A 13,154-nucleotide genomic window follows, 5' to 3' on the forward strand; every position below is an offset into this window, starting at 1 on the left:
CAGTGAAGCTGCAACCTGAAACCGAAGCGAGGCTCATCAACTGCGGTTTGTTGAAGAGCAGTGTCCCAGAGTAGTCATCGATGAAGGTAGGAAGGCTCAAAGTGGCTGAAGTCTGTACGCAGGAAAGCCTCGATGTCGACGGGTGGTTGTTCGGCCTCAGTCCTAATATAGTCCACTACATTCACACTTAGAAACTTTTGTGAAGTCACCTGTCCTTCACCAGAAACCAGCAAGCTGAGCCCGGCCGGCAATTCAACATCAATGGCTGCGGCTTTTACGCTGATGCGAATTTCCATAGGTTCTCCAGGCAGGAAGCTGGCAAAAAGTGTTAAAGTCACAGATCTTGCAGTTTGGAGAGGGGAAGAGTACAGTTTAACACTAGACAGGATCCCAAGACCAGGGGGGTGCCAATTATGGTTTATGACTCACTTCAACAGAGGCCAGCAGCAGGGTCCAGGGCAGGTCCAGTTGATACTTGTAGCCTAGCATTTGCAGAGAAAGGCCTCTTGAAGGTCGTTGTGGCTCTGTAGCTCAAACAGGTTTGTGGTGTCCAGCGATAGCCTGTGGGTGGAGGGCAGGCCTTTGTCCAACTCCTAAACAAGCTCTTGTCATGGTTTATCCCACTGCCACAATGATGTCACTTAGAGCATGTATGTAATTAGGCAGATTCATATTAAAGTTTATTTTATCTTTCAGATTAAGTTTCGATTTTACCTTTAAAGAACGGAGAAAAATCCTCTAATTGTGATAATGGCTGTCACAGGAAGTCATGTACAGAAATTATAATTACATTCTGTGAACGTAACAAGAAATGGTATATTTTCGAGACCGTGTTGTCTGTTGTCATTCCGAACCACTAGACTAAACACAAACGAGTCGATGTGATTACGACTGCACCAGCATCAAAACTATTTCACAGACGACCCTAACTTCATTTGAAGGAGGAATGGCGCTTTTTTGCTTTTCCATCATATTTTTTGACTGTTCTTCAGTTTTTCCTATTCCCTTTCCCTGGTACACTATTTGTTAACGGACGTTTTAGAGGCCGACAACAAAGGGAATGGAAAATTAGCTCTTCTGTAGAATGAAGCCTTATTTTAATCAGCTTGTTCAGGGTGGTCGTGCCTTGCTTGCTGACATTGTGACTGTCACTTCATTCCATTGTTTGCTTTCATGCAATTATGGCAAAACACTGATAAAAAAAGCTATAATTCAATGGACATATCAGAGGTTCTTCTCGAAAAAACACTGCACGGAGAACTAATTAAAAAGTTCTCACTCAACAGGTTAGGGAGAAGATATTCAAAATATGACGCACTCTGCAAACACAGCTCCCTATCATCAGAGCGAAATCCCCTCCTGTCATTGTCTCCACGTTTATTTTCCACCGCCTGAATACAAAGGCGTCAACAAAACCTGGACCAGAATTACAGGTGGACATATGAATATTGTATGACACGTCGCCCGTCCCAGACACTCTGCAAGCTCTCAGTTTTCAGACGTTTTCAGAACACCATAACTCTGGCAAAGCCCATGACATTTCGTTGTTTTCTTCAATGCCATATGAATTAGAAGAGGTTATGAATTATTCCCACCAATTCGAAAAAAATGCTTTAGCTTGTGGCAGCAGAGGGGAGAGGGGAACGAGCTGTGGCTTTAACCCCTGTGGGTGATGCGGGAGAGGATCAGGGTTGGTCACTCTCTTCGCACTCATTCTACCCAGCATTAGTGCTTAGTAATGGACTTCACAAAAACGATTGGCACATCTTGGTGTCTAGTATTTTGTAGAAAGAGGTACAAATAATAATCTTTCACGAAATATAGCGAACTCATTTGCCAATGAACCCCTTTTGTCCCCAATACCAGCACAAAAACGCAGGCTTTTTGATTTGAAGGTGAGCGGAGGAAGGTCCATCTAAAAAATGTGTGAAAAACTGCAGATTATTTTGCAAGGAACCCTAGAAGAAAGTTGTGGAATTCATGGACACACATTATGAAACAAACGACATCAACCAAACTGCTTTCCCAGTGTTGACACATTTTCAGTATTCTTGACGGCATGCTCATGGAGATTATAGGCGAGGTGGATGAAGTGAAGGCGCTGGAAGTGCCGGGGTGGGGGGAGGGTGTCAAGATCGCTAGACCGTGGTCCGAAGTCGGTAGAGGAGGGTCCTCTCAGCGAATGTTGCTGGAAATGTGTAGGTTGAAAGTCAGATGTTCGAGGTTGTCCCTCGTGTTTCCAGATGTGATAGAGCGGTGGATGTTTGAAGATTATTGCTAGTCCTCCTCTGAGTTGGCAGATTCTCGGCCTGATTATAAGTTTGGTGGTGTGGGACTAGGGCAGCATGCAAATGCCCAGCTTCCACACCGCCAAACATCACCACTGGCCACCCGCCAGATTACGACTTTTCTCACGGCCTGGCAGCCTATCCTTTGGCCTTCCCATGGTTGTGCCTATTAAAAAGGTACCTCGATGGGCACGCCAAAGCTCGTTCCTGCACATCATGGACTGTGCAGTCCATACCGTGCAGGTAAGGGCCTGCATGCAGACAGGGGGGCACACCATGGACCCACCTGCATGCGTCCTCAGGCCATGAGGGAACAGGGGTTCCTATAGAGCACCCTTAGTTTCCTTACCACCATGGCTTTCATGGCGGGCTCACCGCCATGAAATCAGTCGCAATGAGGAAACTTGTAATATGCTTGTCGGTGCAGCAGCGGCACCACCAGCATATCGCGGCCCTCAGACCATAGCAACACTGCCAGGCATCATGAATCGCTGGCGGTTGCGGTGGTTTCATGTTGGTCTGACTGCCGTGGTTGTAATACAGCAATCGGACCACCCCGACCACCACTGCACCTCCACTGCCTTCAATGGACCGCCAAACTCATAGTTAGGCCCTCTGTCCTGGCTTATGATCCTAAAGATGGGAGGGCCGGGGGTTGGAGGGTAGATCACCACTTGGATGTTGGTGGCAGATGTCAGGGTGTGCCAGATTTAGGAAGAGCCTGTCTGTGGAGAGGTCATGTAGGAGGTGTGTGCTGGTGTGTGCTTTGTGTATGGTAGTGGGTGTGAGAAGTTTGGTCTTGGGCACTGGGTGGAGTGGGGTAGGTGGGCAGGAAGACTGGGCCACAGAGGCTGCAAATGAGAAGCAGCATAGGATAATGCATCTTTGGTGCTGGCCAAAGAAGCCTGGCTGCAGCACTGGGTAGGGCATCCTGGAATCTGAGTGTGGACAGCATCAGATTAGGAAAGCAGGCTGTAGGGCAGTGGGCCCAAGGGTCACAAATGGGCTAGTTTTTGTTAGGGGCTCTGCCAACCAGCCCACAGAGCCTTACGGTCTTCCCCACCATGCCACTGTAATTTGGGGCCAGCATCATGGGCATGGAGACTCTGAGGTGGTAGTTTGCAGCAGGATGAGGGGTAGATATGTACCTAACACCAGAAATAAGGCCACCGAGGCGGTAATGTGCCCTAAATAGGGTCTCTATAAAGTAGTCCCTTGCTCAATCCTTGATAGCTAATGCTGAGCAATAAGGCTTAACTTAGGAGCCAGGAATGTAAAACATTTAAAAATGCCATTATAGTAAATAAGTAAGACACAAGCACAATAAAAGCTTCACACCAATTTATATTCAGCAATGGATAGAGGAGTTCCTCAGGGCTCTTCATTAAGCCCCATACTTTTAAACAGCTATGTGGCACCTCAGGCTCAAGTAGTAAGGTCTAGTGGCTTTGGTGTCATCTTATGTGTAGATGGCACACAACTGAGCATCTCCATGGGCCCAAACCCTGACTCCATTAAACCGAAGCTCAGGGAATGCATGAGGAAAATTTATTTTTGATGTCCCACAATTGCCTACAACTCAATGGTGATAAATTAGAAAGTGTGCTGTTTGGCAAGGCCCATGACTACTGGACAAATGACTGGTGGCAACCCGAATTAGGCACTCCTCCTCAACCCAAAAAGGTGGCCAAAACCCTAGGCATCCTAATCGACGACAGCCTCACAATGAGAAAGCGGGTGAAATCTACATGTGACACCTGTTTCGGGATAATGCGCATGTTGAGAAGAGTATTTCAATGGATGCCTCTCCACACAACAAAGAGTCTTTCTTGTGTGGAGAGGCATCCATTGAAATACTCTTCTCAACATGTGCATTATCCCGAAACAGGTGTCACATGTAGATTTCACCTGCTCTCTCATTGTGAGGCTGTCGTTGATTAGGATGCCTTGTGTTTCTGAAGTGAGTAAGTATGTTTATTGTGTGTGGTTAATTAAAACCTTTACAATTTTTTATACAAAAAAGATATTCAGTAAAATCAATAAAAGTACGTTGACATTCTATGATGTCCAATATCTTTAAAAAACAATTTTACATTGTCTGAATTCTGAGCCTTTTGTTACCCTTCAGGCCTTTGGTTTTGTGCCGTTAGTCAGCGTTTTTTCAGTTTTTCAGTATTAGAAGGCTCACCTTCTGGAGGAATCAGGTGGCCCTGCAAGCTGTCTGCAGCTTGCACTGTTCAATGCTAACATGACTGCTGGCCGACATGTTCTGATTTGGAATGAACAAAATATATGAAATAGATAGTAACGTCTCAGATTAATCAGGGATGGGCAAATGCACAAGATGTGAATCAAAGTTACTTCTGAACGACCGCAGAGTCTGCAGAGCGATGTCGGCCAAGTTTGCTTCCATGCAGGGATCTGGTCTTTTGAAATATAAGTTCCCAGCCGTATTCGTAGAAGCATTTGCTGTATGGATGCTGTTATATGGTTGACTAAGTATGGTTGCGGGGCACATCTGAAGTGGTGGAGTGAGGCGTTAAGCCATGACGGCTAACTCCTCACTCTGCCACTTCTTTGTACATATGCCCCCTCATTTGTAGGTGCCTGCTGCGCATCCCCATTGTAAATCGCCTGAGCTCCCACTGCCTTAGAGCAGTGTCTCGAACAGTCCCTTCAGTGTTGATATTCTCTGGGGAAAGATGCTCGCTCCTGTGCTCCAGTGTCTGGGGTCCCTCTCATTTCTCCTTTTTTTCAGCTGGTTGCCAGGATTGTAATCTGCCAAGAAATATAAAAATAAATATATGAAAAGTCTGAAAACGTTCAAAATGTGCTGGAAATGTGTAAAATCTCCATGGAATTAAGCCTGTATTTACCATAGAAGAATAAGCTTTGCAGATTTGTATCTTCTGGCAGAAATTTACTAATACTTTGTGACTCTCATGAAGTGACGGAAAGTCACTCAAATTGGCACATAGCAGTACATTGGGATTTATTTTTCAGTGTAAAAGGTGCCAGTTTTGCAACACAGAAAGCTACTTTATGCCACTTCTGCAACTGCTTAACGCTGCCTTGTAAATAAGGCAAAGGATTTAACGCCACCAGAACGTCAGAAAAAGTGATGTTCTGGTCCCATTAACTCCTTTTTAACATGCCCCCAAATGCCTTTTTGAAGTAGGCGGTAACAAGGAGAAATTATTTAATTTCTCCAAAAACCCACCCACACTTGTGTGCTGAAGTTCACAGCATCGTACAGGGAATGGGAACTTTCTATATTTGCCTAAAAACAGAAATTTGTAGTGGAGGAGGAGTATGCTGCCAGTACAACTCCTATGCTAGACATTGACAGTGCGAGGATGTGCATCACACAAAGCAGTCTTTAATAGAGCTAATGCAGAGGAAAGCACCAGCCGCAGATCAATCTTTTTAGATATGGCTCTGCACTGTGTTTTCCTCTCTTGCACAACAGAGCACAGCAATAATATCTGCTCGCAGTATGGGTTTAATATTAGCTGTGCACGAGGATCTGGCATTTGCACATGCCTTGGTGGCTGCTACAATTCCATTATTACAGCAAAGCTACTGGTGGCCAGGTCTTTTCAAACAGACCAAGGACTTTGTCCTGAAACGCGACATCTGCCAACAGATGAAGGGTTCCACTGAGGCACGTCCACTGCGACCCTTTGTCATCAGATGGGGCTTACAAGTACATCTTGGTAGCAGTGGATTCCTGCTCTTGATTCCTATGAATATGGCAACAGTGGTTGGCTGACACTCAAACTGTTATAAAGGATCTGCCAGCCTTCATCGAGATATAAGCAGTAGGCACATTACATTCTAATCAGGGTCCAGTGGTTAGTTCTAGGGCTTACAAAGAGGACACCGGAAGTTTGGGTGTGACCCTGTGTTTCTCCTCACCATACCATTCAGAGGGAAATCTAATTGTGGAGAGGACAACATGTGACTTAAAGAAGTCTTTAATAGGGATGATATTAGGTTCAGGTCACAGTTGGGTCCATCACTTATATGGGGTCCAGAGGGCCCTCAACAACTTTCCTAGAAAGTCCCTGTGTGTCCGGACTCCCTAGGAAATTCTGTTTGGTTTAAAGATGTGGGTCCCAGACCTTGAGAATCCCAGCACAGTGGCATGGCAGAGGAAACATCATTTGATATCATTGAACGTTTGGCTGTTTTACAGGAACTGGATGACTTCCGGGACAAACATAGCAACATCCAAGTAAAACGCATCGCCACTGGGGAAGTGAAGGAAGTGCCAGCCAGACTTAGCTGGGCTCCAAAGGTTGGGGATCTGGTCAGGGAGAAAATTGTAGACAAGGAAATATTTGGGCCATCTTACAGCTACAACAGCATGTACCTGTCCAGTCTATCGAAGGTACCAGAACTGTACTTATTCTGCCTTTATCTGGCCGCAAATACTAATTAATCTCCATTGATCTGATCAAACCACACTATGTGCCGATTTTCAAGAATAAGCCACGTGGGCTCCTGAGTAACTACCTGCTTCCTCTCGCTACTGTGCAGAAAGTTCAAATGGAAGCTTTAAAATCTAATGAAGCATCCTTTTAATGGAGCAAGGATTCGCACGTAATGCAACTTGCTTGTATTCAGTCCTCTCGACATAACGTTAATGTACTAAATTAACATGTTTTGTGTACTAAAAACTACATTACATGACACAACGAGTATCCAACGAAAGCTCGACAATGGGCTTTTACTAACTATAATCCGCTTGCACTAAAATGGCTGCTGCTAGGCAGGATTTCTTACTGCGCATGCTTCTGTCACACTCACGTGACATGACGTATCTTTCGCTTGGAGGGAAACTTTCGCTTCTGCGCACTAGAACTAAGATGGCTGCCTGTGTCCTAAAGCATGCATGAAGCTTGCACTGCTGCTTTTGCTAAGCTGTTTGTTCTGCTTAACCCTAATGTAATAGTTAAATATAAAGTAATGGGAATAGAGTAGAGATAAGAGGTATACAGTGCATTCATTTATTCTGTGTTCTAAAACTGATTCTTTCTATTTTTTCATGTAACGATAATCTTGGTGCTATTACTCCATCTCAAAAATCTACACCTCACATGTCAAACTCCAGAAGGAGATTAGGTCATTCGTCATTGAATCACAGCCAACCTTACAGTACACTAGAAGATGTGCCTGGGAGCGTGAACTTTCAACCCCAGAAGAGGAAGCTGGACTGTACAATACTGAACACTATTGTTACTGATTGATACATTCATTGCTGGGTGGAATAAAAGTGCATGTGAAAATAAAAGTTATGGGCGGGAACGTTAATTTTAATATCATCAAGAAAAGTTTCATTTTGGTATGGTATGATGACCTCTCCTCTTTTCTTGTCTAATCAAAATTGGGGATCCTTACACTTGCAACATTGGGGGGTGGTACACTGCCCTGGAAAATAGTATAACTAGAGTAGGCTTAGTTAGCAAATTTGTCCGACTTGTCCGAATAGCTGACGTGTCACTGACCCAACTCACTCAATAGGTGATCAAGAGCAGAGGTGCTGGCGGAGCACTCTGACGGAAGATTCGATAACCCAATCGGGGTTAGGCTGTTAGCTGCAGAGAGGGTTGTAGCACTGGCGTAGCAGCTTTAACTGTGGGTGCCGGTCTTAGCCTGTGGTGGTCCTGTCCTGATCCAAATTTGGCTGCACCTGTCCTGATTTCTGGTTGGCACCTGTTGTCTCGCTGGCACTTGCACTTTGGGTCTATCCTTCGACTGATCCGTGGCCAGGTTTGGTCTTCATACCATTCTAGGTAAATATTCTATGTGGGTATGTCATTGTACTCTTTCCTTCTCTCTTCCCACCCTAATGTCAAATACGTAAAGACCGCTTTATAAAATCTCTGCATATTTTCATTCTAATATTTATTTTCCTGATTGAAAGATTTCTGATGTTTAATATTTGGATTAAGACATTTAAGAAATTTAGATAAAGAGTTTAAACCTTTTCCAAGTTTGTGGTTATTATACGAGCGCAAATGTTATTATCCTACCTATTATTCTAACTCCTTTGATCCCTTAGGACTTTAGGTACCGATAACAAGGATTGGTAAGTCAATGGTATAAGTCCTGAATGAAATTTATAAATCACTGATTAGAGTAAGTGCACGGGTTACCTGATTAAAACTCATTATATGTTGTTTTTATGGGCCCAGGTGAGTATGGTAAAACCGAGTCGGGTGACCTGCGCGCTCTATCACTTTCTCCAACGAGAGACAACAATCAACAACAAAGTATGCCTTCTACCTGTTGCTACAACCACAACAACTAGTACAAAAACACAAATTTCAATTAGGAAACCGGAAATGAAAACACAGTCTACGTCAATGTAATACAGATCGAGTCAACTTCAAGTTCTACAAAACCTGCTGAGCTGCCAAAAATAGACCAAACTGCCTCTGGCAAGTGCATTGAGTTTGATGACTTCTCTTCAGATTCCCACCGCCACTGCCACCTCTACCATCAGGCTGAAAGTGCATGTCTTCTATCTATGGCTTAAAAGAACACATTTTATTCCTCCATGGCAACACCTTTGTATTACAATTTTGTTACTTTTCCAGGTCCTTTGGATTGGATTTGTGATTATCTTTTTCCAACTTCTGAATGAACCCTATATCCCAGAATGCTCTTCAACACAATTGGTGAACTTGGTTCTTAAACCTCATTTGTCATGACATCGAGAATGAAGTGACCTTTCCCTTGTGAACATTTCAGCTGTTCTAGTTCCTAATGGGATTGTTTGGGATAGGGTATCGTGTGATGCATATGGCCCCAGTGAACGTTTACAAATTCCATACCAGTTTAAAATATGATTGAGATATCTCAATCTCCGATCATGCTCACATCGAATTGCTCATACAAGACCCGGCAGCGGGTCCTCCTCGGGATCGGAAGTGGCATCTCCCGCCGAGTGTCTTGCGGGATGCTGCGGATGTTGAGGACATCCGAGGGGCTATCATCTCCTACTTCGAACATAACGACCTGCCTGAGACGCCCTTCCCAGTGGTTTGGGATGCTTTCAAGGCAACGATACGGGCCACATTACTTCCCTTTCAATAGCGAGGGCGCGGGAGGCGCGAGCATTGGAGGACAAGTTGACGGAGGATCTAAAGAGGGCTGAGGTGCAGGACCAGAGCGTCTCTACCCAGCGGTCGAGGAGACATCTGGCCAACCTTAGGGGTGAAATCAGGATGCTATGCGCCAATAGGGCTGAACTTCCCTAGTGGCCTTAAAACAAAAATATTATGAGGGAGGAGACAAGGTAGGGAGAATGCTGGCGAGGCGGTTGAGGGCTAGAGCTGCTAAGGCACAAATAGCAAACGTGCAACTACCAAATGGGACCAGGGTTGCGGTGGCAGGGGATAAGTGTCGGGCCTTCAGGGACTACTACACGGCCCTCTGTACTGAGGAGAGACCGTCCCCTGAGCTCATCGAAGAAGTGTTGGAGAACTATGGCGGCGCGACGCTACACCCTCATTTTGCCCAACTCCTAGAAGATGCGATCATGCAGGAGGAGATAACTTGCACGGTACAGGAGCTCCACCTAGAGAAAACACCCGGGCCTGACGGCCTCCCACTGTCCTTCTATCGCGTATGTCGGGCGCAGTTGGGGCCTTACCTGGACATGGGGATGGCAGAAATTGCTTTGATACTGAAACCAGGTAAGGATCCAGCCATGTGCTCGCCGTATCGCCCGATTGCCCTATTAAACACCAACTTTAAAATTTACACTAAGATACTGGCGAAACGATTTCACCCCCACATGCCGGGCCTGATCGACCCCGACCAGGTGGGTTTTATCCGCGGAAGACAGGGGGCTGACAACGTACGAAGAGTGGCGCATCTTGTGGGCAAGGCCCACCACTGGCAGATCCCGGCCTGTCTCCTCTCCTTAGACGCCGAGAAGGCATTCGACCGGGTGGGCTGGTCCTTTGTCAGGGCAGTCCTCCATAAGATAGGGCTTGGCCCAAAGATGGTCGCTAGAATTATGGCACCCTATATTGCGGCACGGGCTAGGATTAGAATGAACAGACAGCTCACTGAACCGTTTTCTATAGGGAGGGGAACCAGGCAAGGGTGTTCGCTCTCGCCTCTATTATTTGCTTTGGCGATAGAACCGCTTGCGGACATGATTCATCGGGCCCCTGACATCCAGGGTATCCCGGTGGGGGTCTCGATAATAAAGTAGCACTGTTTGCGGATGATCTCATTCTGACACTCACGAAGCCCCAAGAGTCCTTTCCAGTGCTACATTCCACGCTCTGCCTCTTCGAACGCGTCTCAGGCCTTAAAATCAACCATGATAAGTCCTGGGCGCTTAACCTCACCATCCCAAAGACAGAAATTCCCCACCTTGAACGGATGGCACCCTACCGCTGGACGACACAACACATCCGATATCTTGGCTTGCAGTTGACTCCCTCGCTCGATGGCTGAACACACGCTAACTGGAGAGACTACCGACGAGCGGTGCTGGAAGACCTGCGGAACTGGAAGCCACTTACACCGTCTTGGCTGGGTAGAATCAATGCAATAAAGATGTCCATCCGACCCAAAATGTTATATCTTTTTCAATGCCTCCCCACTCCCATTCCGCTGCATAATATAAGGACCCTACAAAGGGACTTAAACAACTTTGTCTGGGGGGGTAAGAGGCCCCGCTTTTCACAGGCACTCCTCCTGGCGCCCCGAGACCGGGGGGGACTGGCGTGTCCCAATCTGTTGGAGTATTATTGGGCTGCCCATCTTCGCTACAAAGTCGAATGGGGTACTCCGAGCACCTACATAGCGGTGCCGACGAAAACGGTATCGGAAATTTGGGATCGGGTAGCAGTGCGCTGGGGCCTCACCACCTTTCCCTCACCGCACACTCCAATCGAGGGGAACCCGTGGTTCCCACCAACCCTCCGCACCAGAGCCTTCCGCAGATGGTCCAGGGCAATTTCGATGGGGGAACCTTTCCGCACTGTAGGGAGGACTTCCGACTACCACATGATGCCGAAATGCAGTCCAACTGAGGCATTGGGTAATGGCGGACAAGACTTATCAGGCGGCTACTCGCGCCTTCACCCCGTTCGAGAAGTTAGCTCGCTACTTCACTGACTCAAAAGGCTTGGTTTCGAAAATCTACCACATCGTGCAGCATCCCCAAACACCGCCTTCCCATGGATACCAGTGCCGTTGGCAATCTCTTTCAGGCACTGACATTACGCCGACGCAATGGCTACGGTTATGGCGAGACATACCTAAAGTCTACCGTAGCATCCCACAACAAGAAAATGCTTACAAAATGATGACCCAGTGGTATTATACGCCGCAGCACCTCCACAAAATGTTCCCGGCCTCTTCTCCTGAGTGCTGGAGGTGCCGGTCCGCGACTGGGGATTTCTTGTGCATCTGGTGGACCTGTCCATTGCTAACCCTCTTTTGGAAGGAGATTCTGAGCCATATCAGGGGGGTCCTGGGGTTTCCTCTGCCTGATGCCACTAGCATAATTTTACTAGCGGTCAAACCAACAGGGCTATTGGCACTCACCCAAAATGACTGGATGGTAGCGCTCCAAATGCTAGGGGCAGCCAGGCAGCTCATTGCCCTTTACTGGAAAAAGGCAGAAGCACCACCTGTTGCGGCATGGTTCGTACGCCTCTGGCATGTCTTAACAATGGAGCTCCTTACGGCTAGACTACAGGCCCGCGACACATGCTTCAGCAAGGTGTGGCAGCCCCTGGTGAAATATTTATGCAAAGTAGAACATGCGCGCCATATGCCCCCTCGACGCGAACACTGTGTCTGGTAGAGGATGCACTGATCCCTTCATAGTGATTCCAGAGAGTGTGATGCAAACGTGTCGGAGGCTGTCGATATACACTGAGATATAGCGAGCCAGCCCTACTCCCCTAGGCCCTAATACTTCTACTTTCTTCTTACCTTTCATTCTTCCCTTTTCACTTCCTTCCTCACTCTGTTCTACAATGCTGTGTCTTCTATAGACACTGCATTACTGTTTGGACCCGTTTGGTCCTATGGATACACCAGTTCTTGTTCCTGGGTTATACCTGGTCCTTGGGGCTGAGCGATCATTGGCAGTGACTGCTAAGAGTGCATACAGCGATGTAGTGTGCGGCCGGCCCTTTTGGGTTGTAGGCCTAACACTATATATGAGGATTGCATAAATGCACGTCCCTGCTTTGTTTCTATGCATTTTGTCTGATGCGGCCGGCCCTGGCAGGGTTGTAGGCTTACCGCTGTGTTCATGTCACTATCAAGCTAACCCCGCTTGCGGGGCTGTAATAAAGTGTGGAAGTAATAGTGGAGAAGTGTGGCTCACTGGTTAGAGGAGGCATACCCTGAAGCAGAGGTCAGACCCGGGACCAGGGTTCGATTCCCGATGCGGCAGGGTCCGAGCCCAATTGTCCACGGACTCGATAATTCTCGCTTCGGTGCCCACTCTAAGCACGAGTTCACACTATGCAGCTCTGGGCAATAGGCTTGCTTAATCTCCACAACGGCCCCCCCGTGGGTGATGCCTGGCTTTCACCTTGGGGATGCCCAGTACGGGATATCTCACAGGGAAAAGCCAGGACGGGTTACCAAGGCAAGCGCCGAGATGCCCAAGGGTAAGTCGAGCGCTATATAAGAACGCACATACATACATACATACATTCATAAAAAAAGACTTGAACATAAAATATGATTGAATGATGTAATTACCCCTAGTACTCTTTCTGACAATTGTGACATTGATACAGTGCATATAATTCTAGAAGATCTAGAACATTCTACTGTGTTTACTTCCAATGAATTGTATGAAGGTACATCTAA

This window comes from Lissotriton vulgaris, unplaced genomic scaffold, assembly GCF_964263255.1.
Source record: "Lissotriton vulgaris unplaced genomic scaffold, aLisVul1.2 SCAFFOLD_290, whole genome shotgun sequence".
Lineage (NCBI taxonomy): Eukaryota > Metazoa > Chordata > Amphibia > Caudata > Salamandridae > Lissotriton > Lissotriton vulgaris.